At 47.3% G+C, this 24,618-nt stretch overlaps 1 pseudogene; it reads left to right on the top strand.

Moving 5' to 3' along the window:
• The first annotated feature begins 7,190 nt into the window (after positions 1-7,190).
• Positions 7,191-24,618, top strand: part of LOC149370789 (uncharacterized) — a 171,571-nt pseudogene continuing 154,143 nt past the window's right edge.

Here is a 24,618-nt window from a genome sequence, read left to right as displayed (position 1 = left end):
GCTAGAACCACGGTGGGCAATTCGTTTAAGAATGCAATTCCGAATGCATCAGGAAAAGTCACCAGAAAGTCGTGAGAACGGCAAGTGAGAATATGATAAAGTGACTACACTTTCTGAAAACAGTCATTACGCTTCTTCATAAGGATTGGAGCAGTACGACGGAAGGAGAGGGGAATTATGCACGTTCGCCGCCCTTTCGAGTCGACCCGCGCGCCGGGCGACCACCGATATCGCTCCGATTAGTCGCTGCTGCCGTCGCCGGCGCTCAGCAGTGAATTTGTACACAGGGCATATTTGTAGGGTCCAAAGCCCATCGGGGTGGTCACTTGAAGTCTTAATTCACTTGAAGAAATCAAACCTTGAGATACGGGCTCATGAAGCGCTCGCATGGCATTTATGAAAGGCACATAAACGATTGTTCCGATGGATTCGGTCAATGGAAGCAAACGAAGTGTATGTCGACGCATGACGAATACGCGGGTGGGGCGAAGTTCAGATGGATTTCTTTATTGGTCGGGTACCCTTTACTCTACGAGCTAAGGGGGCCGCGAAGGAGCGTCATTTTTAATCGATGGCATCTTCGGTTTTATGAAGCTTTCTCAAACAAAAATGGCTGGCAGCTAAGCATCGTTAAACACGAAATATAGGACTAAAGAACATTTTTTTTGCAGGTACACACCACTGCAAAGTACCTGACAGCGCGATTAAGGCGCCCACTAACCCAGTGAGGAATTGTGCGTCTTCAACTTCTTCAGCGTCAATCAATTTACCCGTTGCGAGTTAGTGGCAAAAGTTTTTGCACAACTTCCACAATATTGCAATGGTCAGCCACAGTGTTCTGTGGAAAACCTGTGGTAAAAGACCGCAAAAGCGGCCAATGGCCCGCAAGTCTGATTCCTACGTTGTACGGTGCGACGAAACCCAAAAATCTGTAATCACGATGCGCAGGTGTGAGAGCAGTAACGAAGCTTCCTTCCTTTGAATGTGAAACGCAAAATGCATAAGGTGAGTTGGTATAGGTGCTTATCCAGCAAGGAGGAAACGATCCCGCTTCTTTCTGTGATAAAGCAATTTAGCTTAAATGAAATAACAGCTACCTTAAATAAGTATGAAACACGGACACACGCAAGAAAGCCTCCAAGCGTTAAACCAAACGAATATTTTCTTTGAAAGCAATAGAAGTTACCTCGCGTGCACAAAAAGGTGTCCCGAATATATGAATAACACAGACACATAACAGAAACCATTATGGGCGGGACTAACTGAATATTTTCTTTTAAAAAGCAACTTAGCTTGCCTTAAAAAACAGGCGGAAAGAGCACTGCGAAGATGGGATTAGTAGTAGTAGTAGTAGAAGACGTTTATTCGGCCAAAAGTTACAGGCCGAGCATATCGACCGCCTGGGCGACCAGAAGTCGCTGTTCTTCCTCCCCTTCAACGCCAAGCCAGTCGAGCCAGGTGGTGATGGATAAAGAAGGTGGGGGGTAGGAACCCGACTGCTGAGCAGCCGGGCAATAGAAGAGGCAATGGGCAAGGTCCGCATAGTTACAGGGTCAGTTGGGACAGGAAGGGTCCGATCGATAGCGATAGAGAAAGAGGCGAGACGGGGTGATGATTGCATTCATTTGAACGTGCCGAAGAAGGCGAGCCTCCGGCACTGTGAGTGATGGATGAGGGGGAGGGTAAAGGCGTTTGTCGAGGCGGAGCTCGAGGTAGACCTCTTTTATGGTGCTGCGAAGGGTGAGTCTCCCACCGTCCTCCGAGGGCTTGGGCCAGGGGATCAACGGTGCCCGGAAAAGTGTGTCACGGGCGAGCTGATGAGCTAGCTCATTGCCGTCAATCCCTGAATGCCCAGGGACCCAGCGGAGGAAAATGATGGAAGGCTGCAAAGCGGAGACCGCTCGTTCGACCTCCTGTTGAAGAGAAGGGGTTAGGGTGCGTTTCTGTATGTGGTGTATAGCGGCTTGTGAGTCTGAATAGACTGTGTATTCTTGAAGAGAGGGAAGGAGGGCAAATGACTGGAGGGCATGCGCAATGGCGAGGACCTCGAGGGACAATGCATCCGGAGGGCGTAGAAACGGCCCGCTGGTGTGAGTTTCAGGAGCGGGGAGTTGGGGGTGGTACAGGGCGTAGCCGCAGGAACCTCGAGGAGCCACGAAGGAGGCATCCGTGTAAGCTACACCCTGGGTATCAAAGAGAGGGGAATGATGCTGTGCGGCCGCATGACGACAGCCGGCGTGCAGAACGGGGGACATGTTGGACGGAAGGGGGAGGATCCGAAGATTGGGAGCCGGGGTGGGAATAGGAGAGGTAAACGGGGCGCAGGGAATGGGCGAGATACCGGCTTGAGTCAGTAACCACTGACCCTGACGGGTAAGGGAAAGCCGGGCAATCTGCGAGTCATGATGGAGAGAGAGCAGAGAACGGAGAGGATGAAAGAGGCCTGTTGCAAAGATCTTTGCAGTAGAGGTAGTGATAGGGAGGTTGAGAGCTGCCTTGTGGAGGCCCACAAGGGCAGTCTCAATAGCGTTAAGTTGAGTCTGATTGAAGGAAACGTAGGGTGCAAAGTACAAGACCTTGTTGAGGGCCAGCGCGTGGGCAACTCGGCACGCATGAGCCTCGTTGAGACCTGAGCGCCGAGTGACCACGCGCCGCAGGAGGTGAGTTGCGGAGTGGCAGGTGGTGACAGCACGGTGGAGGGCTTGCACGTTCTTGGCTGCATCCAAAGGAAAGCCAAGAACTTTGCACTGCGTGACGACAGGAATGGGAGAGCCAGAAAGGAGGAGATAGACGAATTGGTTGTGTGAGCGCTGGTATGAGGAATGGTTGAGGAGAAGGAGCTCGGATTTTTCTGGAGCAGGAGAGAGGCCAGCAGTGGTGAGAAAGGAGTCGATGAGATCTAGGCCACGTTGCAGGGTGTCCTGTACGTAACCGGGAGAGCCAGACGAACACCAGAGAGTGATGTCATCGGCGTAAAATATATGATGCAGGTCGGGAATTTCAGCTAGCTGGGAGGCGAGCGGGGCCATAGCAAGATTGAAACGGGTAGGAGAGAGAACAGCACCTTGAGGAGTGCCTCGGGTGAGGTTGTGGGGGCGGACAGATTGGTGTCGACTCGAAAGCGAGCGACACGTTTAGAGAGGAATGAGCGGATATAACAGTACATGCGGGAGCCACAGTCTAGGGAGGCGAATTGGGAAAGGATGTGGTCGTGGCAAACACCGTCGTAGGCCTTGCGAACATCGACGGTCACAAGTGCGTGAATTTGAGTGGGGGTAGGGGACAGAAACGTGTGCTGGAGAACCAGAAACATGTCCTGTGCACAGACGTGGCGTCGGAAGCCGATGAGAGATTGAGGGAAGAACTCCCTCGTCTCGAGAAAATTGGAGAGGCGAGTCAGGGCCATTCGCTCAAGGGTCTTACCAACACATGATGTCAGGGAGATTGGGCGGAGGTTAGAGAGAGAGGGAGGCTTGCCCGGCTTTGGAATCATAGAAATGAGGGAGGAGGTCCAGGAGCTGGGCAGGCAGCCGCTGTCCCATGTATCATTGTAGGTTTTAAGGAGGAATTCTTTGGCGCAGTCAGGAAGGTTGCGAAGTGTGGTGTATGTAATGGCATCCTCACCGGGAGCCGAGCGTGTAGCATTAGCAGCCAGAGCCGATTCGAGCTCCCGGAGAGTGAAGGATTGGTCCAGATCGGGGTTAGGTCCACCGCAGTACACCGGGTAGGAGGGTGCCAGAGGGGGCGGGGGATAGAGAGAGGCGAGCTGATCAAAAACATCGGAGGGAGTTCCTTGAGTGAGGGCTTTAGCTAGAGTGGGAGCAAGGGCAGGCTTAGTGCCAAGGAGGGATTTGAAGAGAGACCATGTGGATCGCGAGTGCAATGCAGAGTCAAGACCGTCACAAAGAGCACTCCAACGAGAGTACTCGAGTGAGGCGCAGTGGGCGACGATCTCGGCCCGCAGAGCAGTGATCCGGGAAGAAAGTTGGGCATTGTGGGGTTGGCAGCGGAAGGAGCGTTGAAGACGTTTACGGCGACGCCATAAACGGAGTAGGTGAGGATCTGGGTCTGGGACTGGGTGACAAGAGCGAACACGACGGCTACTGGACGTGAGCGCTGCAGTGATGCGCGACGTCCAGTCGTCGTAGGATTGAACGGAGTCAGAGGCGAGATTAGCGCGGAAGGCGTGCCAGTCAGTATGAGTGACCGGATGACATCGAGGGATGTGGGAAAGAGAGGTGGAAATGTGGACAAGATAGTGGTCACTGAGAAGAGTTTCGGCTGTCACTTGCCAGTGAAATGAAAGTGAACCGCGAGAGAAAGTGAGATCGGGTGTCGTGGGACGCTGTGAGGCAGTGCCCGCTCGAGTAGGGGAGCCAGGAGTATTGAGAAGGGTTAGGTGGCGTTCCTGGGCCAGACAGTGGAGGAGGCGGCCGGGTTTGAGGGTTTGAGGGTAGCCCCAGAGTGTGTGAGGGGCATTAAAGTCACCACCAAAGAGGAGATGGGAGTTAGAAGGAAGAGAGTGAAGGAACTTGCCCAGGGCGGAAAATAAAGAGGAGGTAACAGGGGGGTTGTAGAAAGACAAAAGGGCGAGTGAGACGCGGGAAGAACGGTGGTAATAGACCACACCAACTAAATATTTAAGAAGGACGGAGGGGATATCAAGTGGCTCCACGAGCACGTCGCTACGTACATAAATAGACGCAAGTGGTGTGGCCGTAGCGGCATGGTAGGCGCGGTACCCTGGGACAGTGAGGGCCGTCCGGGTCTCCTGGAGAAGGAGAAAATGGGGCAGGGAGGGGCGGGATTAACTTAGCGCACTAGACGTACTATTTTGGTTCTTGGCGCAAACGGGTTCCCTAAAGAGACAGTAGCTTGGTTTGGGCAGGAAGGTAGCAGTTCGCGCTATGTTATCGAAAATCACTAAATCAGTAACTGTATAACTGTATACGCTTGCCAACAAATGAAAAGATTCACATGTCATAGGGCTGAAAACAAAATGGAGAAACTACTTTAAGGTAGCAATTCGTTGTGGAATTAAGGGAAAGGAAAGAGCATGTAAAGTAGTCGTGTGGCTTGGGCTGATAAGCAAACGGCAAAAAAACGCAATCAAAACTGTGTAGTAAACTTCTGCCCACCTTTAAATTGAACCACGCCTAACTTTCCCCCTCTTCGTTTTTTAATTTAAAGTGAAATTAGTTTTCGAGGAAAGGGAGGGGCGTAGTATGTGTCTCATGTCTCGGTGGTGGTGGTGAAAACTTTATTTACAACTGGGGAGTTTGGGACACACAGGTCCGTGGGCCCCCGCACGGCCCCACTGCACTCAAACGTTCATGTCCCGGAGGCTCATGACGCTGGCAGCCCGGCCGGTGGCGATGGCTTGCTTGGCCGGGTCCTCAGAACGCAGTAGGGTCTCCCAAGCCTCCCAAGTGGTAAGGTGCTCCAGGCCCTGCGGGGGAGGATCCGCCGGGCAGAGGAAAAGGATATGGTCTAGAGTGGCTTTGTGGTGGCGGCAGAGGGTACAGGAGGGGTTTGTGTGGACTTGGTGATAGCGCGAGCGTATATAAGGGGAGGGTAAGGTGCGTGCTTGAAGCCGCCTCCAAAGTGTCTGATGATAATGGTCGAGGGAGGGATGGGGTGGAGGGTAGAGCCGACGCTCGGCTTTGCAGGCCTGCGTCATTTCACTGAATGAGTGGATGCGCTCCCGCGAGAACCCCAGGTCGGAGGCCGCCGGTGCCCGGTTGAGAGAACATCGGGCTAAAGCGTTGGCGGTCTCGTTTCCGGGATTCCCGGAGTGGGCAGCTACCCATATCAACTCCACGTGGCGGGGTGGGTGTGCGGCGAGGGAGTTCAGTATGCGAAATGCAGGGACGTGAACTCTCCCGGGAGCAAAATTTAATATGGCAGTTTTAGAGTCGGATAGAATATATCGGGCCTCCGCGCGTGTGATGGTCAGGGCAATGGCGGCCTCTGTGGAGACCTGAACTATGCTATGAAGGAAGGAAAAAGGAAGGAGAGAGAGAACAATGGATGAAAGAGGTGGCGTAGTGGAGGACTTGAGAATAATTTCAACCACCTTGGGATCTTTAACGTGCGTTGACACTGACCAACACAAGGGCGCCTTTTGCGTCCACGCTTTGTGCGAAGTGAGCGCACACTAATTCATTAAAAGTTAAAGCCTTCTGTAGCACCCCGCGCGCTCACCATGTACAGCGTAATTATAGGTGATCTTATCAGGGCTGTCTACCAGTGCCTCTTGGCAGTGCCAGATTGCCTTCAACTACTATTGAGCTGCCTTAACTTCCTATTTCAATGGCACAAGATGCCGTCCAGCTGTTTGAGAAATAACTGAAGGAAAAGGCCTCAGGTGATTCCTGTTAGACGGTATGTGCATCCATAGCTCTAAGAAATACTTTTTCTATGTCTTTACACACTCCTTCTTGGCCTCAGCATAACCAACTTCCGACGATTTCTAGATTTAATATTTGTGGTTTATTTGTTGGGCTGCCCGGCGCGGACACATGCTCGCGATGTATTGTTTCTGGTACACAGGGTGTTTCACCCAATATTACACAATGTTCAGAAATAAACTTTCTGAGTTAGAAGATCGCTTTTTTCGGCATTGCAGTGTCATAAGTGTAGCACATCAGAATACAGGTAAGACGTTCTAACTAACAGGCTGGTTAAATAATATTAAAATAGTTAACTTTTCAACTGTTACCGTTAGTCTCCTGTATTATTTCGAAGCCAGCATCCGAGTGGATTTCGGTTGGATCTTTCGGGTCGTAATAGCGAAGTATGGGCGGTGAAAGTAAGGAGCCGGCGTAGTGCAGCGAAAGCATCATCACATTTGGAGAACCATGACGACAAGAAATTTTGGGCTTGTAACAGCGTCAAAGGTGAAAAGATGGTGGCGAAATTCCGGAAGAAGCGCCGAAAATAGGCGCATAGGCCAATGAAGCTCTGCAGTTCTTTGGGCGTCGACTGCATCGAAAACTCGACGACCGCATTCGATTAACCTCCATGCCTTTCCTCTTCTACATCCTCCTCCTCGGCGACCGCACGAAGTTTTGCTGGATCCGGAAGGATGCCATTTTTAGAGACGGCGTGACTGCATACGGTCAGTCGGCGAGCTCTGAAATGGCATTTTTTTGAAATTTAATTTGCAGCCCTGCGGTTGTGAGGCAAGTCAGCACTTGGCTCAAGCAAGCAAGATGTGTTGAGAAGTCGGCCGAAAGCACGACGACGTCGTCAAGGTAGCAGATACATTGCGTCCAGCGTAGGCCACGCAGGACATTATCGATCATTGCATCGAATGTAGCAGGGGTATTGCAAAACCCAAATGGCATAACGTCAAATTCATACAACCTATCAGGCGTGACGACAGCTGTTTTCTCACGGTCACCGGCGGCTATAGGTATTTGCCAATATCCAGATCTCAGATCGTGCGAAGAAAAAAAGTTGCTAAGGTTTAGCTTTGGTTAAACCTGGTAGGTTGCGTAAGCATCCATAGCGTTCCATTCGGGATCATCACCGGTTGTAGACGATTCGGCTTCGATAGAGGCACGGTGCGCCCGTCTAGCAGCGTCTTGAGCGCGCCGCTTAGCAAGGGGCTGTTCGCGTTCTTCATGTCTCCGAAGCCCGTTGTCGTTTCCTGTCTTCGGCAAGCCGACGTAGCCTCCCTTTCTGTTTTTGAGGCGGCATAACGATGGAGCCGGCAAGCGAGCGAACGCATCTTATACCCCCCCCCCCTCGTTCTCCAGCCTCCTCTCCACACTCCGCAGCTGACGAGAGCGCGGCGAAGGCAGCGCCTCGCGCCGCCCTTCAAGGTCAAACGTGCCTCGCGGCCGCCCCGACGCGAAGGGCTGAAACCGGTCGTAATATTGCTTTCGCAATAAAAATTCTTTCCTTGCACGCAATCGAGGGCGTCATCTATGTGCAGCAGAGGGTAGACGTCTTTCCGGTGTCCGGTGCTCAGCCTTCGATAATCCACTCAAGATATTATGTAGCCGTCTTATTTCCGAACGAGCACGACCGGTGAAGACCATGGGCTCTCCTAAGTAATTCACTTCAGTTTTTAGAATTTCGAAAACGCGGTTACTCTCGTCGCCGTGGCCCGGTAAATTTTGGCTACAACCTGCTAAGCTACATGCGCGTTCGGGAAGCTTGCAGGCAAAGCAGCCTCTCCAGTCCACCTAACTCGTCGGAACAGACAAAATTTGTTTGGCCACAGCGCTGAGGGTAACGTCATTTTCGAAATTCTAAAAACTCATATGGATATTATTAAAGGTGGGCTGCAAGCCTGTGGATAATTAAGGAGTCAAAAAGCAATAGTTAAAACTAACTATTCAATATCAATTAACTAGTTACCATGTCTTAGCTGCACTCTGATATGCTACACCGCTGACAATCTGGCGTCGAAAAAAGCGTTAATCTAACTCAAAAAGCTTATCAAAAATGTGTAAAGTTTTAGGTAAAACACCCTGTATATATATAATTTTAGCATACCCTAACGTCATGAAGCTATCGCAAGCTGTGAAGAGAAAATAATACGCCTCGAGACTGAATTCGTTGACTTAGTTACCCTGACGCCCAGACAGTTCTAGTATTCATCACTACGATGGTGTGAGGATTCCTTTTCGAATAAGTGGCTGCGCCTTTGTTTACGCTATAAGAGGGATTTATTATCGATACCGTTCGAACTGGCCTCTATTTCACTATTTTTATATTTCAGTGTTTCTCTTTTTCAGATTCTGGCCAAGAAATTTACTGCGACAAATGCCAAAATAATTATTCCCCCATAAAGTTTTCTACGAGCACCCTAATTTCTAACTTGTGTGTTTGCAAACATTATTTCATTCCGCGTTTTATTTTAAAAAAAAGCACTCTCGGTCGCATGTCAGAACAACTGCCTTTCACATGTTCATACCAAACAAATCTGGACAAAAGCATTTTGAGAGGACAACCGTTGATGACGGCAATTTTGATATAATGTAAGAGTTCACTATAAAAACCAGTATATCCGCAGATCACGGATACGGCAGCCTAGACGGCAAAAGAGACGGTTGCCTAGTACTTTTTATTTTCTATTAACGTTTTCCTATCGTCAAAAGCGTGCCGATTCGTTTTCTATGGCTATCGTAACTGTTCGATGTGACGGATGGAGAATGTATAAAAAGATATTTCTGTACGTATCAGATGAATGGATCATTACCTTATGTATATCCATAACAGTATCGTAAAATGTTTCAATTCTGACATTTTTTGTCTGAGAATATTGGACAAGACAGAAAAGAAACAACAGATTACGATACAAAATTGCTCTATCTGAAAAGCCACTGAGTACAGTAAGGTCACCAAGGTACGCGGCTGTTCTCGGACGGTTGTCTGCGCGCTTGCCGCTTTCGGTTACGAAGGAAGCGTTATTTCTTCCTTTAATATGCCTTCTTTTTATCAAATCTCAAGAGTACAAATTTTTCCCCTGAAAGTTTTCGTGCTGGCGCAGCGCGCAATGCCCCAGCACCGGCAGGAGCAGGAGACGCTTTGCAAGCACCCTTGGCAAACATCGCAACTAACGCAAGCCGTTGAACAAAGGCAGCCGCAAGGCCGTTTCGCGAGCCACCGGCGTATTCATGACCGGAACCGCCTTCCCGCAAAGTCTGCAGAGAACTAGCGGCAAGCGCGCAGGCAAAGCAGCCTCTCCAGTCCTCTAACGGCACATCTCGACCCAGGAGTGCCTCGCAATCCAGAAGCAGGAGCAGAGAGGCGCCACCTCGATCCCAAAGGGAATCAGGACAAAACTCATGGGCGGAGAAGACCAAGCTCCAGGGGAAGAAGACACCGCCAGGCGAGGCGCCAGTAGCAGGTAGGTCGGTTAGCTTCGCGGGTGTGGTCTCCAACCCAAGTAAAACGCTAGAAGCGCGAGTAGATGAGAACGCAGCAGCCATACGGCTACTAAATGAGAAAATAGATAAAATTTCCGAGGCAATTCATGAACTTGCGCAGCAGTTTCAGCAGTTGAAAAAGCCGCAACCGCTACTCAGACCAGCCACCCCGATGGCAATCCGCAAAGCAGGTGACCTCAGCGACTCTGCTGAAAACATCTCTGAAGAGATGAGCGTAGACCAAGTTAGGCCTGCCAAACGAAAGCAGGATGAAACGATAACAGTTGAGAGCCAAATTAAAAGGATAGTAGCAAAGGAAAATGAAAAAATGGAGAAGTCATTCGAAGAGCTCAAACAGCACGGGGCCATCCTCGGCGCTAGACTAGAGAACCTCGAGTCGGTAGTGTGCAGACAACTCGAACAGCTGACGAGGCACATCCAAGTCATAGGCCAGGCCTGTAATGTTAACATCCAAATTGATGGCCAATAGCACGTCGAAAATATGGCAATGGAACTGCCGCCATCTTGCCAGGAAACGATCGCTATTGCAACAGTACATCCTCAGCCAGGACTATCCGCCTTTAGCAATTGCAATGCAGGAGACGGGAGGGAACTGGAATATATCGGGATATAAGGGGTACGCTGCTAAGGATGGCAACGACACCAAGGTAGTAACGTATGTTAAAAGCAACATCGCGGTAATCCAACACGACATTGGAAACCAGGAAACGGAGACAGTATGCGTAGAAATTTTAACTGGAAAAAAGAATAGGGGTAGCATATTCCTTCTAAATATTTACAGCCCACCAAAAAAGATGAAAGTAAAATTTGGCCCCATATTCAGAAGGGCAGCTAAACTCGCGGGGAAAAACCCCCTGATCATAATGGGCGATTTCAACGCCCGGCACCAGGAATGGGGTTACGTAAGCAACAACGCCAAGGGTCAAGCCCTACTGGATGATATAGTGGCATCCAATTTCTACATAGCCAATGACATCTCCTGTCCCACGAGGACTGGTAACAGCGTTACAGCGGACACATCTCCCGACCTTACGCTATGTAGGAAGTGGTATTGTGAAATGGCGGAACCGACAGGAAGATTTGGGTAGCGATCACTTTCTGCTGGAGCTCGAGCTCAGCAGAAAAGTCAGCGTGAAGCCTACAACCTACAGGCAAGAGAAGCTTACGGATTGGTATAAATTCAGAGCTCTCAGAGAAGAACATGAGCATAGTGACATAACCTGTATCCAGAACTGGACGGCAACGCTGCTTGAGCATGTGGAAAGAGCAACTGAGGAGGTTCAGGTAGATGACTCCCAAGATAGAATGGACAGCAGGCTCTTCAGCATGTACAAAAGGAAGGAACAGCTAAATAACCAGCTGAAGCGCCAAAGGTGGAACAGAAACCTAAGGAGGGAAATAGCTAGACACAATGTAGAATTAGAAAGGTATGCTCGACAGTTGGAATCTCAGAGATGGGATAATAGATGCGAGGAAATGGAGAAAAGCATGGGAAAATCTAGTACATGGCAGTTGCTCAAATTTCTTATAGACCCAAACAAATCTAAGACGGCTATGAGAACTGAGCAAATAAAAGCTAGGTATAAGTTTAATGGCACAGATGAGCAACTTATTGACACGCTCAAGTCACTGTATATTGCTCCCCATGGGGCCGCTAAATATGACGACTATAAGGGACAACCAAATGAGGAGTTGGATGCCCCCATATTAAGAGCCGAGGTCAGGATGGAACTGCTGAAGCTAAAACGAAGGTCAGCCCCGGGGCTCGACAGAGTAGAAAACAGAATGTTGAGAAATCTGGATGAAGAATCAATAAATAGCCTCACTAGGTATCTCAACCAAGTGTGGAAAGCAGGCGCTGTCCCCGAGGAGTGGAAGAAGGCCAAGATCACGCTTATACACAAGCAGGGCAAACCTCCGAGCTTGGAGAACCTCAGGCCAATCTCACTAACATCATGTGTAGGGAAACTGCTTGAGAAGGTCATCCTGACCAGACTGACCAAATACATGGAGGATAACGGCCTCTGGCCAGATGAAATGGTCGGATTTAGGCCTGGGCTCACCACCCAAGATACAATGCTAAGACTCTATGGAGATATAGTAGATCAGCTGGACCTCGGCAACCTGAAGGCGATCTTAGGTATAGATCTTAAGAAAGCCTTTGACAATGTCAGCCATGACGCCATCCTTGATGGGCTAAATCAGATAGCTGTAGGAAAAAACACCTATAACTACATCCGATCGTTCCTTAGGGACAGGACTGCTATCATTACCTTTCAGGGCATCACATCCGATGAGTTGCCCATGGGATGCAGAGGAACCCCACAAGGGGCTGTCCTCTCCCCATTTCTCTTTAATCTGGTAATGAGGGACCTTCCCCGCAAGCTTAGAAGAGATAGAAGGCTTAAACATCAGCCTCTACGCAGATGATGTAAATGTCTGGCTAAACAAAGGAGGCGAATCAGAAATTAAAGAAAAGCTACAGAAGGCAGCGGATATCATTAACGAGCATGCGAAATGCGTGGGTCTCAGCTGCTCTCCGCAAAAGTCGGAGCTATTTGTAGCAATGAGCAAGCGCAGTCAAAGGATACCGGCAATCGAGGTTACACTTGAAAATAGAACGATACCAATTGTCGAGGAAATAAGAATCCTAGGCATGTATATTAACAGAAAAGGGAAAAACAAAAGTACGCTAGACAAGCTCAAAGCGCAAGCTGAACTTGTCGTCAGAGCCTTCAGAAAGGTATCTAGAAGGGGGGAAGGACTCTCAGAGTCCAGCAAACTAAGGCTCACGCAGGCCTTCATCGTTAGCAGGATATGCTACGCAACCCCATTCCTGAAAATAAACAAAACCGAAGAAAAGGCATTAGACACAATCATCAGAAAATGTGTCAAACGAGCGCTAGGGCTGCCCATTTCCACGTCCAATGATATACTGGAGAAAATGGGCCTGCATAACAATTGGAGAGAACTGACTGAAGCGGTTAGAACATCGCAAATCGAAAGGTTAACATCCACACCCGCAGGAAGGAAATACCTAGAGCTAGCGAAATGGGCAACCGTAGATAGCACAGTGAACACCAGAACAGATCTGGGAAGAGAAATAAGAGAGCATCTTATTATCGCTCCCATACCTAGAAACATGCATCCCATCCACGACAAAGGCAGAAGGAAAAGCAGGGTCGCACAGCTGACTGCTAAGCTAGGCAAGATGCCACAGGGAACCGTGGCCTACACTGATGCCGCGGTAGGCACGCTAGGAGACACCGTCTCCGTAGCCGTCGGGGACTCAGGCAGAACGTTACGCGTTGTAAGACACCTTGACTTAAAACCCCTTGTGGCGGAGGAGGTTGCCATAGCGATCGCTCTAACTCAGCCAGGTACCAAATACGTAGTAAGCGACTGCAAAGCCGCAATTAGAAATTACAGCAAGGGACGCATCCACGAAATGGCGGCTAAATATCTAAAAGACTTTATCCCAGCCCACAATATTCAAATTATCTGGACCCCAGCCCACTCGGGTCTGGTTGGAAACGAGGCCGCCCACAGGCTCGCCCGCTCCTCTTTACCCCGGGGAGCCGTGGAAACCTCATACGAATTCAGCACTAAAGAGGAAACCAATACCTTTAATAGCATCACAGACATTCAGAAAAAGAACAAAAGGATCTATCCTCCTCCGGATAGATCGCTTAGCTCGGCTGAGGCCTATGACTGGAGAAGACTCCAAGCTAGAAACTTCGCATCCCCGCTCTGGAGGAGCTGGACAGGAGGTGACACGAGGGAGGATGCGGAGGTGTGCGAGTTCTGCGGGCATATCGCTACACTCGAACACATACTATGGAGATGCCCCAGTGCCCCAGGATATGGCAGAATCAATAATGCAGAGGAATGGGAGACCATACTCAGAAGTGCCGACCTTAGCATACAACGATACGCTACCCGCCTGGCAGCAGAAGCTACGCGACTATACCGTTGCTAGTCTTCCAGCTGCGACGCTGCCCCTCCCCGGACGCCTGCGTGCGGACCCGGAGGGGCACGGGTCTTCTTCTGGCGGAAATAAAGTTTCTTCACTCACTCACTCCAGTCCATGTAACTGGTCGAAACAGATAAAATTTGTTTGGCCACAGCGCTGAGGGTAACGTCATTTTCGAAATCCTAAAAACTGACATGAATATTATTAAAGGTTGGCTCCAAGCCTCTAAGTAATCAATGAGTATATTAGTTAACTAGAGTTAGCACGTCTTAGCTGTGTTCTGATATGCTACTCCGCTGACAATCTTGCGTCGAAAAAGCGCTCTTCTAAGAGAAAAGGCCTATTTTAAGAATTGTGTAAAGTTTTAGGTAAAACATCCTGCATATATACTAATCCTAACGTACCCTAACATCATGAAGCTATGTCAAGCTGTGAAGTGAAAAGAATACGCCTCGAGGCTGAATTCTTTGACTGAGTTACCCTCAAGTCCACACAGTTGTTGTATTCATCCCAACGATGGTGTGAGGATTCCTTTTCGAATAAGTGGCTGTGCCTTGGTTTTTGCAGACACATGAGCCGAAAGAGGTATCTATTATCGATCCCATTCGAACGGACCTCTATTTCACTACCTTTTTTTTTTAAATTACAGTGTTTGCCTTGTGCACATTCTGGCCAATAAATTTACTGCGACACAAATAACCTTTCTACGAGCGCCATTATTTCTAGGTTGGGTTTTCGCAAATATCATTTCATTCCGTGGTTTTAAAAAAACAATCTTGGTCGCATGTCAGTAAAAGTGCCTTTTATATGTTCATACCAAACAATTCTGGACAAAAGCATTTTGAGCCGGCAACCGTTTATAGAGGCAATTTTCATATAACGTAAGAGATCACTATAGCAATCAGCCTATCCGCCGATCACAGATACGGCAGGCAAAACGGCAGCCAAGTAGTTTTTATTTTCTATTAACGTTTTGCTATAGTCAAAAGCGCTACCCATACATTTTTTATGGCTTCGATGCGATCAAGGAAAACTTAAAAAAAAAATATTTTCATGCATATCAGAAGAATAGATCATTACCTTATATATGTGCATAACAGTATCGTAAAGTTTTTCAATTCTTGTAATTTTGTCAGGGAATGTTGGGCGAGAGAGAAAATAAACAACAGGTTACGATAGAAAATGCTCCATCTGAAAAGCCACTGAGTACAGTAAGTTCACCACGGTATGCAGAAGAAAATGAAACTGCAAAGATAACTTATGATTGCATTTTTTCCCCTTATAGCAGAGTCTCGGAGATATACTTACGCCCACAACGAGTGAAAATGCTAAGCCATGTTGCTATTTCAAGGACTTTCAGCACCGGCCCCTGGCCGCTTCTGTCACTTTCCTCAGGTAGTAAACGGCCAGGTTCCGACAATTTGTGTCTTTTTCCTTTCTTCCAACGTCAAGATTTATGACACCTCTGAGGGTGACCCATTTACCACCTTTCTTTTCTCCATAACAACCTCCACCTTATCAAGAACTAGCAAGCAAACGGCGCAAGGACAAAGTCGTGATTTCGGGCACCCTGGCGCAAAACTGAGCGTCAATACCCTGTTTATTGCTTCCGTCGCGGAAAAGCGCAGCTCCTTGAGTGAATAATAAAACATTGCGCCGCAGTTCTCCCTGTCGAGCAAAGCACGCCTTGCAGCCCCAAGGATAAACGAAACAATATAATTCTAAAAGAAAAAAAAAAGAAGGAAGATAGTGAAGGCACTTTGCAACACAGCCTACATTGAGCGTCTCGCACGGGCCAACCTATCAAGGTAGTTTAGCCCGTTGGACCCAGCCCTTCTTTGAACATGATAGCAGCCATGGTCTTGAGCAAGCATAGTGGGTCTTCCTCCTTTCACAAGCACGGTATTGATCAGTCACCAGCCGCTGTGATTGAAATAACAGAGCCGCACTACCCAGCTGTTCTTTTCTCGCCAGTTCGACAATACGTAAGCGGCCTTATTCCAACGATAAGAACATTCTACTTTCAATGGTTCTGCGCTAAATGCAATAGTACGGAAAGTGATGACGGATCAACGAAATTTTTTCCCGTGGAGCATATTCCCTTCGGGCAAAAGCGGGCTAACTCTTGAATAAAGAATAAAGAAAGAATCGATAAGAATACGCCAGCTTAGTCAAGAAGCAGATGCAATGGCCGAGAGTGGAAATATGTATTTCGAATCAGAAGAACGAAAGTAATACGTCAGTGGTTACAAATTGAATGCGGGAATGCATATTAGAGGAACGCGCTTGGTATATAGTTAAGAAGAATAAGGTGACGAGGAGTGGTTTTTGATATTTTTGGTAGAGAGCAGTTGGAAAATGGAGTTAAAACCCGATCGAACTAAACGCGATTTTGCGAAGTTCGCGATTTAAGGACCAAATTTTGAATTCTCTGGAAGCACCCTTATGGTCTATTGGTCTCATCAACCCGAAATAACAAATCAATCTTGTCCACAATTCCGATTTTACGAAGTAAGAAATGAGTGTAAGAGTAAAAAAAAAAGTGGTGATTTGTTCCTTATTTTGAAGCAGCGTATTGCAGCTTCTTGGTAGCGTGCCAGCAGTAACAGCTGTGCTTCCTAGTTACGCCCTGGATTTGTTTGGAAGAGACTGGACGTTGGGCCTCTGCACAGAACAATGGACTGAACAATTGATAGGGCTTCACACCTTGGCTTTGAATTCGTTATACATGGTGGAGATTTCAAGCAGAGGGGATACAGGCGACTGGAGCCGCTTTTGCGGAGTTCGCGTACCCGCAGGTGCAGGTTAGCGGCAAATACGATGCAACGGTAGCGTTTGGAGACAGCTACGTTGCAATTTTAGACTTTGAAGGGACAAAAAAAAACAGTTCTCGATTTTACGAATTTCCTGATTTAACGAAATTGAATGGGTCTTACGTTCACTTCGCTACTTCGAGTTTTAACTGCATAAGGAGAGGAAGAAACCGGGAGACTTCACGGCGGCAGTCAGGTGAATGAAGCCTGCTTGTTCGATGGCTTCGGGCGAATAAGCACTATGAACAGCTCTTGTGTCACAGGCATAGTGGAACCACTTGGGTTGTTTGTAAAAAATTCAAACGTCAGATTAGCTCGGAATGAAAAAAAAAACGTACTCCTAATCCACAAATTGAAACAAACCTCACAAGCATAAGGGAGAAAGTTCCGCAAATTAAACAAAGAGTCTTGGATATATTCCGTCGCAGACATGATACTCTTACGAGAGATTTGAACTGGCAATATGTAGAAAAGTCTAAAACGCTTAAACGTTTTACTGAGCTTGCCATTACATGGCTTTCATTTATTTTGTTATTTCGAGTTTTTTTTCGTCTTTTCCGCATCACTTTTGTATCTTAAAAACGACAGCGCCTTTCTTCTTCTCTAGTATTCTTCTCACAAGGTACGGATTCCTCGCTTCGTTTCGCTTTTCCCCTGTTCACTATTTATTTTCTCTCCATATGTCCGTGTTCGGTATACCCTTGTTGCTGTTTTTGTTTTAACTTCGTTGTCTTTTCGGGTTGGCCCGGCTACGTGCTAATGACACAAGCAGTTACTGCCTCCTTACCAAAGAAAAAATTGATGGGGGTTCAACCCGGCTAAATGTAGTTTACAGAGCAGAAGCTTCATGAGCCTCGCGTTTTTCTTCGGTTTCTGATTCAATCTTGGCACGTATCCTCGCTCTATCCTTCGCCAACACGCCCGTGGCGACGTTCACGATCATAAAAATAATCACATTCAATCAGCCGTCCACGGCACAGTGTCGTAGCACTGGTTTCAGCGCGCGACTCCTCCATGGTTAGCTCTTACTATTAGACCACTGGCTGTTAAGCGCCTATGTCTATTTTAGAAATTATATTAAAACTTTCCCAACCTACTCGAGTCCCAACAGCGCCATCTGTGCACAAGCCATCCCGCTTATTGAACTCCATGAGCACCTGTCAATTACATGCATCACCTAACGGCGTTAACAAATCTGTTTTGCCAGCCAAGATAAAAGAATGAATCAGCTACCAGACTATGCTGGCATCTAACGTGATCCCTTGAGACTAAAAAACACCTAATTGTTTATTTTCGGGTTAAAGTGCTGTTAGCTACGCCATATCATGGCAGCGCCTTTTTTATGTAAGCTTTAGCTCACTTTTTGCGTAATGTTGATGTATGATTGCTGTTGTTTGTCAGCATATTAATGTGGTAGTTTTGTGTGCTACTCCATTTTCACCGCCCCCCCTTTCCCCCCCCCCCAACATCCCCCCAGCTTATGTAACCCCCATTAGGGGCGCTTAGGGCACAATGAGTGATGAGGATGATGATAAGACCGTTTCAAAATTTCAAAACAATTTTTATCGGTCAACAAGTCCTCCACACGGGGTTGTGGTGCTCTGTTTTCTAACTGTCGTCTTCGCACAACGTGTAGAAAAGCGAGAAGTGTGACTGAGCTTGATGAATTTAGGTGTCACCACGGGTGTGGTGAACTTGTTCTACGGTCTATTTAGACTTTCTTTTTGATGCCGTGGAGCACAACCAGTCAATGCACGCAAAAACGGTTAGTAAACACATAAGCGCTGCTTTACTTGTTTCTGTAGCATGAGAAAATAGATTTACTATAGCACATTACAAAAAAAAAGATAACACGCCGACACAAAGGAACCAATGCCACCTGTGTGTTCGTTCCTCACCGACAGTGTACCGTCTGTGCGTCTTGTGTGAGGGCGTCTTTACTGAACTAAGCCGTCCCTGCATGTCGCAATTAAACCACTATCCAGCCTCATTTGGTCGGCGAATTTTGATTCATTGCTCATTCGCATACGTCTGGCCGCTTCAAACGCTGGGAGAAGAGCTCCCAGCAAACACAAAGGTGCGTTTTGGCTGCACGTAAGATGGAAGTTATTGTGGAGTGTGCCTTTTTTAAAAAAAATTGTTTTGAGGAAAGGAGAGGCTCAGTAACTGTATCACTTGTACGTGGACACCTCAACCATGCCGTGAGGGAAGGTAGGAAGGTGGGACTCAAAAAAAAAAAGAAGAGAGAAGGAGGCGCCGTAGTGAAAATTTTCGGTTCAATTTCAACAACCTCAGCTGTTTAGCGTACACTGACACGTACACCACATGGGCGTCTTCCATTTCGCCTGCATCTAAACATGACAGCTGCGGCCAGAATTAACCTTTCGTCGTCGGGCTCAGTAGCCGAGCTCGGTAACGACTGAATGACTGCGGCTCGTTGATTACGACGGCGTTATAAACCCGTGAAAAGAAGTTACTTGTCGCGCACTCTACCACCGGTCAAGGGTGTTATTACCGCAAGGGACCAATAGAAAAAAGCGTGACTGCGAAATGTTGCTGCTTTGCTACAAAAAAAAAAAACGCCTGCTGCCCGACATGTGCTATAAGGGAAAAAAAATCTTCAGAACGCATGAGCGGCAACCAGAGAGCATAGATTTGTCATTGCCGAGTGGTTCGAAAGATCACCGTCTGAGGTAAAAACTGGGCTTGGTTTCTCCAGTGAGCACCATTAAGCTCAGATATTGCTGCCAAATATTTCTACAATACGCACAGATCACTATTTCAGGGTCCGTAATACTTTTGCCCCGGATGGTACATTTTTCTTTTTTTGTGAATAACATCCTTTGAGTTTGCATGCGTCTTGCTAACTTTCTTTGCCTGAATGACACCACTAAGAAAGACATGGAGAGAGAATAGCGACAAGAGCTACCAGACGTTGTCTTGTTTGGCATAGAGTTAACTTTACGCAAAACCTGAGCAGTTTCGACCGAGGGGAGAAAATTGTTGAAAACTTCTAGAAACGCCCCGCCTGAACAAGGTGCAATACCGTCAGCCTTGGCAATTTTTTGATAAAACTACCGGGCCTCATATTCAAATAGAACAAAGCATAGCAACAAAAGTGACGCAGATATAATTGTCCATCCGAGTCACAGATTAAGTCACATTGGCAGCAAATGCATATACTCATCCGTTGACCTATGGGACCTGATGTTGCATGTGTGCGTTGACGATACTCGGAGGTTATCGTCTAGGACGTTGGCCAAGAAGGCACATACGACTGTCTGCCAACGTGGATGTATCGTAATCATTTGTTGAATCTTTATGACAAAGAGGGACACCCGCTGTCGTAAACGCTCCTGTATAGCACCAGTAGGGGCGACGACACTGTGCTGGTATATGAAGAGACCTCGTGCTATAGCTGAGGTGCTCTTCCCCAAGCAGCACAAATTGATTGGTCCAACAGTGGCAAAAGAGTGGCGGAAATTGGCATGAATATTGGTCCTACACTGGCATTTGAGCAATCCGAGACTTTTTCCAACAATGGCCCTTCATTCATGCCAAGATTGTGCCTATACTCAGCCAGTCTAGCTACCAGCATTGACCCAACATTCAGCCAGTCTATCCACAAATGGCCAGCGTTCGTGCCAAGACAATGCCCATGTTCAGCCAATCTATTAATTATGGTCCGACATTCGTGCCAATACTATGCCCATATTCAGCCAATCTCACGCCAATAGTATGCCCACATTCAGTCGATCTGTCAATAATGGCCCGAAATTCGCGCCAATAGTATGCCCACATTCCGCCAGTATCAATAATAGCCCCAGGTTCGCTCTGACTTGTGCCCAGTTTTCCACCCTTGATCTAACTTTTATAGGTGGCATATCAATTGCAAGGCCAGTGGGAAGTTGTATGCGATCGGGGGTCCCACCTAGTTTTGTACCACACCTCTTGATGGCCAGCAACAATGCAGACATATACGGCTTGTTTTCCACTAGCCGGAGCTTGTATGTGTAACATTTTACATATAAGCAGTCAGCAGACATACAAAAAAGAAAGAACGGATTCAAAGAACGAAATTTATTGCATCTACGGTGCCAGTACATCGTGAAATGCACACTGCCGGAGCCGCTGAATCGATCAGTCATATCGGCACTAATCGTTGCACTCCTCTTGTAAGAACTTTTGCAGTGCCTTGAAACAAATTCCTCGCCAAGCTCTTGCACGATGACCTGGCTGTACATCGCAGCTGCAAAGAGGTGCATGATGTGATCATGAGTGTAAGTACAACCATCGCAGAAAAAAGACAAGAAATAAAATAACACATTGATATTAGTGGCGCGCAGTGTGCGAGAAGGTACTCGCAACATATGTTGAAAGTATAATTTCTAAATGACTCCTAATATAAATCCCCACACTAATAGCAAAATGCTGAATTGAATTTAACAATTTTTTCCCACCGTATTGCTAATTTCTAATCTCAATTTGCCGTGTCACACCCTCAAATGCATATTAAAAGTCACAAAAAGAGATAGATATAGTGTTTAATACAAATCAATCTATTTTTGTATTTCCTATCAAAATCATATGCCTATTGCGAGCTGGTTGTTTGCCTTTTTGTTCCAGCAAAGTATGGCACAAGTGGTAGCAGCTCCTCCCCATTGAACAGCTGTGAGGAATTTTTTTTTCGCTATGAAATATAATATTCCATTGCAAGACGGCTTGCACAGTTTTGCGAAATGCGCTGAACGCAGGAGACCGAATACACTTTTTTTAAAACAAGCAGATTATCGATGCCGCTTGGCATGCATGTAACGGGGCAGACGGAAATCTTACTTGAAAAACACACGAAATCACTCTTCCGATAGTCCATGGGTGATTAATTCCGAGACAACATGGATAAAGTTCGCTGGGACCAGGAATTCCGCTTTTTCTCGTACGCCTGCAACTGTCCAAGACAAAGGCACCCGGCACGGGAATATTACACGCGGCCAGAAAACTGCTGCAGTGGAAGAATAAGCGCTTCTGGTACTCATCTTGCACAAACGATAGACGACCAATGTCGTAATGAACGCAACATGAGTCGGGCCACACAACACTCCGCCACGGTGATTGAAGAGATAGTCAACGTTCGGTAAATCCATTTTTTCAAAGCTGAAAAATAAAGTTCCAACCATTCTGTGCATGCCTTTGCGCTAGACATTTCGCTGTGAAAGGTGGCATTCAGAAGTTGGCGCCAGTGCTTTGTCACTTTCTCTTTTCCTGCCGGAGAAAAAAAAGGTCGGCGCTGATTCAAAGCGGCAATTACGCCAAGAACCATATTCATTTCCGAACACATTTCAATATAAATGTATGGTGGTACTCACAAATAGAATCTTGCAGGCCAGGCTACTGAATTCCGTCATAATTGTCAAATCGTATCGGGTGCGGATTCTCGACAACGAACGGCGTCAGCTTGAGCGCGCATGCTTCGTCGGCACGCTGGTTGTGTGGCTTTTCGCCGCCTTGCTAGCTACAGGCGATACTCTTTGGGCGAGTGTTCGAGAAAGGAGGAGACGACGATGGGACAGGTTTCTTATATTTTTCGGAGAATTTGCTGCAGCAAGAGAAACGGCAGCTGGAAAAGGGGTAGAAGAAAATCTAGGGAGGGTGGATGAGCGGCGTGGCGCTTAGTTGGGCGCGAGGGGAAAACAGGTTAGAGAAGGTCAGTGTACCTAAAATCACAAAAAAAAAAAATAACTCCTAGCATGGTGAGGGCCAGCGCTCTTCCAACAAAGAGGCTCGGCCCGGCAAAAGGCGGCTGTATGGGACTTCAAAAAAGGGGTGGAGAGGGGGGGGTGAAATGAGTGAAAGAATTCCGGAATGTCCGGAGGGCGCGCCATAGGCAGTTGAGCACGTGAAAAGCGGCAAGGAAACGACAATGCGGAGATGTTGGAAGTGGAAACGTGGAGCTTGGGCATGAATTTCGTCAAAACGGCTCCAATCATTACCGTAATCTCTGCGGTCGTGTGCCTCTTTGGTTGAAGCTGAGATGAATGTGTTACTATGAAAATACCGGAAATATAAAACAATAAATAAAATTAGCGGGAACAATGCGTGTTCTTTGAGTGTTTCATATATGATACTTGTGGCGGACAAAGTAGGATGACATACGTCCAAGCAACACCATTCATCAATATAATCCAATGATTCGCTTCTAGAGCGACGAATACCCTACATTTTATACACACCAGTGTAGGCAGGTCGGTCTAAGCTTTAGTCATGCGGCCCACCCGTGCGTGTCTGCGCTAGCTCGAAATGACGCGGCGCGCTACTCAGCAATGCACCTGTTATGGCTCATTGGTATTAAGGATACGCGCAAAGAAAAGGCAAAAAAAAAACTAGTGGAAATGCGACCGGGAAAAAGTTCTGATCTTTAATTTGATAAACGTGATAATTTAAAGCAAAAACGTATGCTAGAGCTGTCGTTATAGAATACCCAAAAAGCACAGCAGATTAACAAAACAATTTGCGACATTAAAAAAACCTAGCCACCTTAGCTTCGCGGCTTCAGGAAGCAGAGCCGTTTGTTCGCTTATTATTTTTTTTTAATTTAACATACATCTACATTTTCTTTCCCGTCTGCTGCTTCTTCACGCAGTAAATGCGCAGCAAGTTGTTCACGTCAACTGTTTATTTGCGATAAAACCAAAATCCCGTTTTACTCACATCGTTTCTTCTCTCCAAACGCGCCGCGCAATAATTTATGACCTAGTGGAAAAAGCGATTTGTTTGTTTTTTTCTAGGGTGAGCATCCTGTGGGTGAGGCATTGTGTTCCGGATTGTGTAATACGATTCAGCGTTTCGTGCACCATAAACTTATTAGTTAAGTTGAGCCTATATCTTGAGACACGAATTTGAACCGGCAACCTATAATCGGAAGCTGTGGTATGCGAGAGATATGCGAGGCAGCACGTTAATTAGTGCGTTATTATACCATTCCTCGAACCGAAATTTCATTTTCTTGATTGTGGCACCTCTTTCTCTCTTTCTTTTTTTCTTTGCATACCATAATTACAAAAGACGCCGCTTTTCAAAATTCGTATACCTTCGTGAATGAATCTGACCTCTGCTCACTTTCGCGCAATCAATTACATCGCGCTTTTTATTGTAATTTCGCGTCAGAGTTCGACGCTAGCGCTGTTGTTGGTCATAAAAAATAAATAAATAAACAAGTCCGAATATTGAAAAAAAACGGATTGAGAGAAATATCCACAGATAATCACAGGGACATCCTTTGGTGTGTCATGGAGCGGCCCTGCCAATACAGGGAAAACAGCGGACAAGTAGGGCCATCGTTGCGGGTGTAATGAGGCGGCACTGCCAATATGGGGACGACAGCGGACATTTAGGGCCATCGTTGGAGGTGTAACTAAGTGGCATTGCCAATATGGGGAAAACATCGGACAAGTAGGGCCATCGTTGGAGGTGTAACTAAGCGGCATTGCCAATATGGGGAAAACATCGGACAAGTAGGGCCATCGTTGGAGGTGTAACTAAGCGGCATTGCCAATATGGGGAAAACATCGGACAAGTAGGGCCAATGTTGGAAATGGCACATTGTGGCAGTGCCAATATGGGGACAATGAAGGCAACATTGGTCCTGTATAGGGCCACACATAGCCAACAGACTGCCAATATTGGGCCAACGGTTTGTGCTGCCTGGGCGTGATCTAGTCCGTGCACCTTGTACAAGTGTAGTGCGTGTCGTGCAAGATAGCACTCTGCAAAACTGCAACAACTTTGCAAAATACCCTTTTGAACGTCCTCCATATACTATTGAGGACAATATTAACTAAGCCTCCCTTCAAACTACGAACTATGCTGCATTTCACGCGGGTGCCACAGGCTGATGCTGCCAAAGGTGGGAACTTAAGAGGAGGTTCAG

Source organism: Amblyomma mixtum, chromosome 1 (genome assembly GCF_055824585.1).
Source record: "Amblyomma mixtum isolate Tamu chromosome 1, ASM5582458v1, whole genome shotgun sequence".
NCBI classification, from domain to species: Eukaryota; Metazoa; Arthropoda; class Arachnida; order Ixodida; family Ixodidae; genus Amblyomma; species Amblyomma mixtum.
This window is presented reverse-complemented; position numbering and strand designations above follow the sequence as displayed.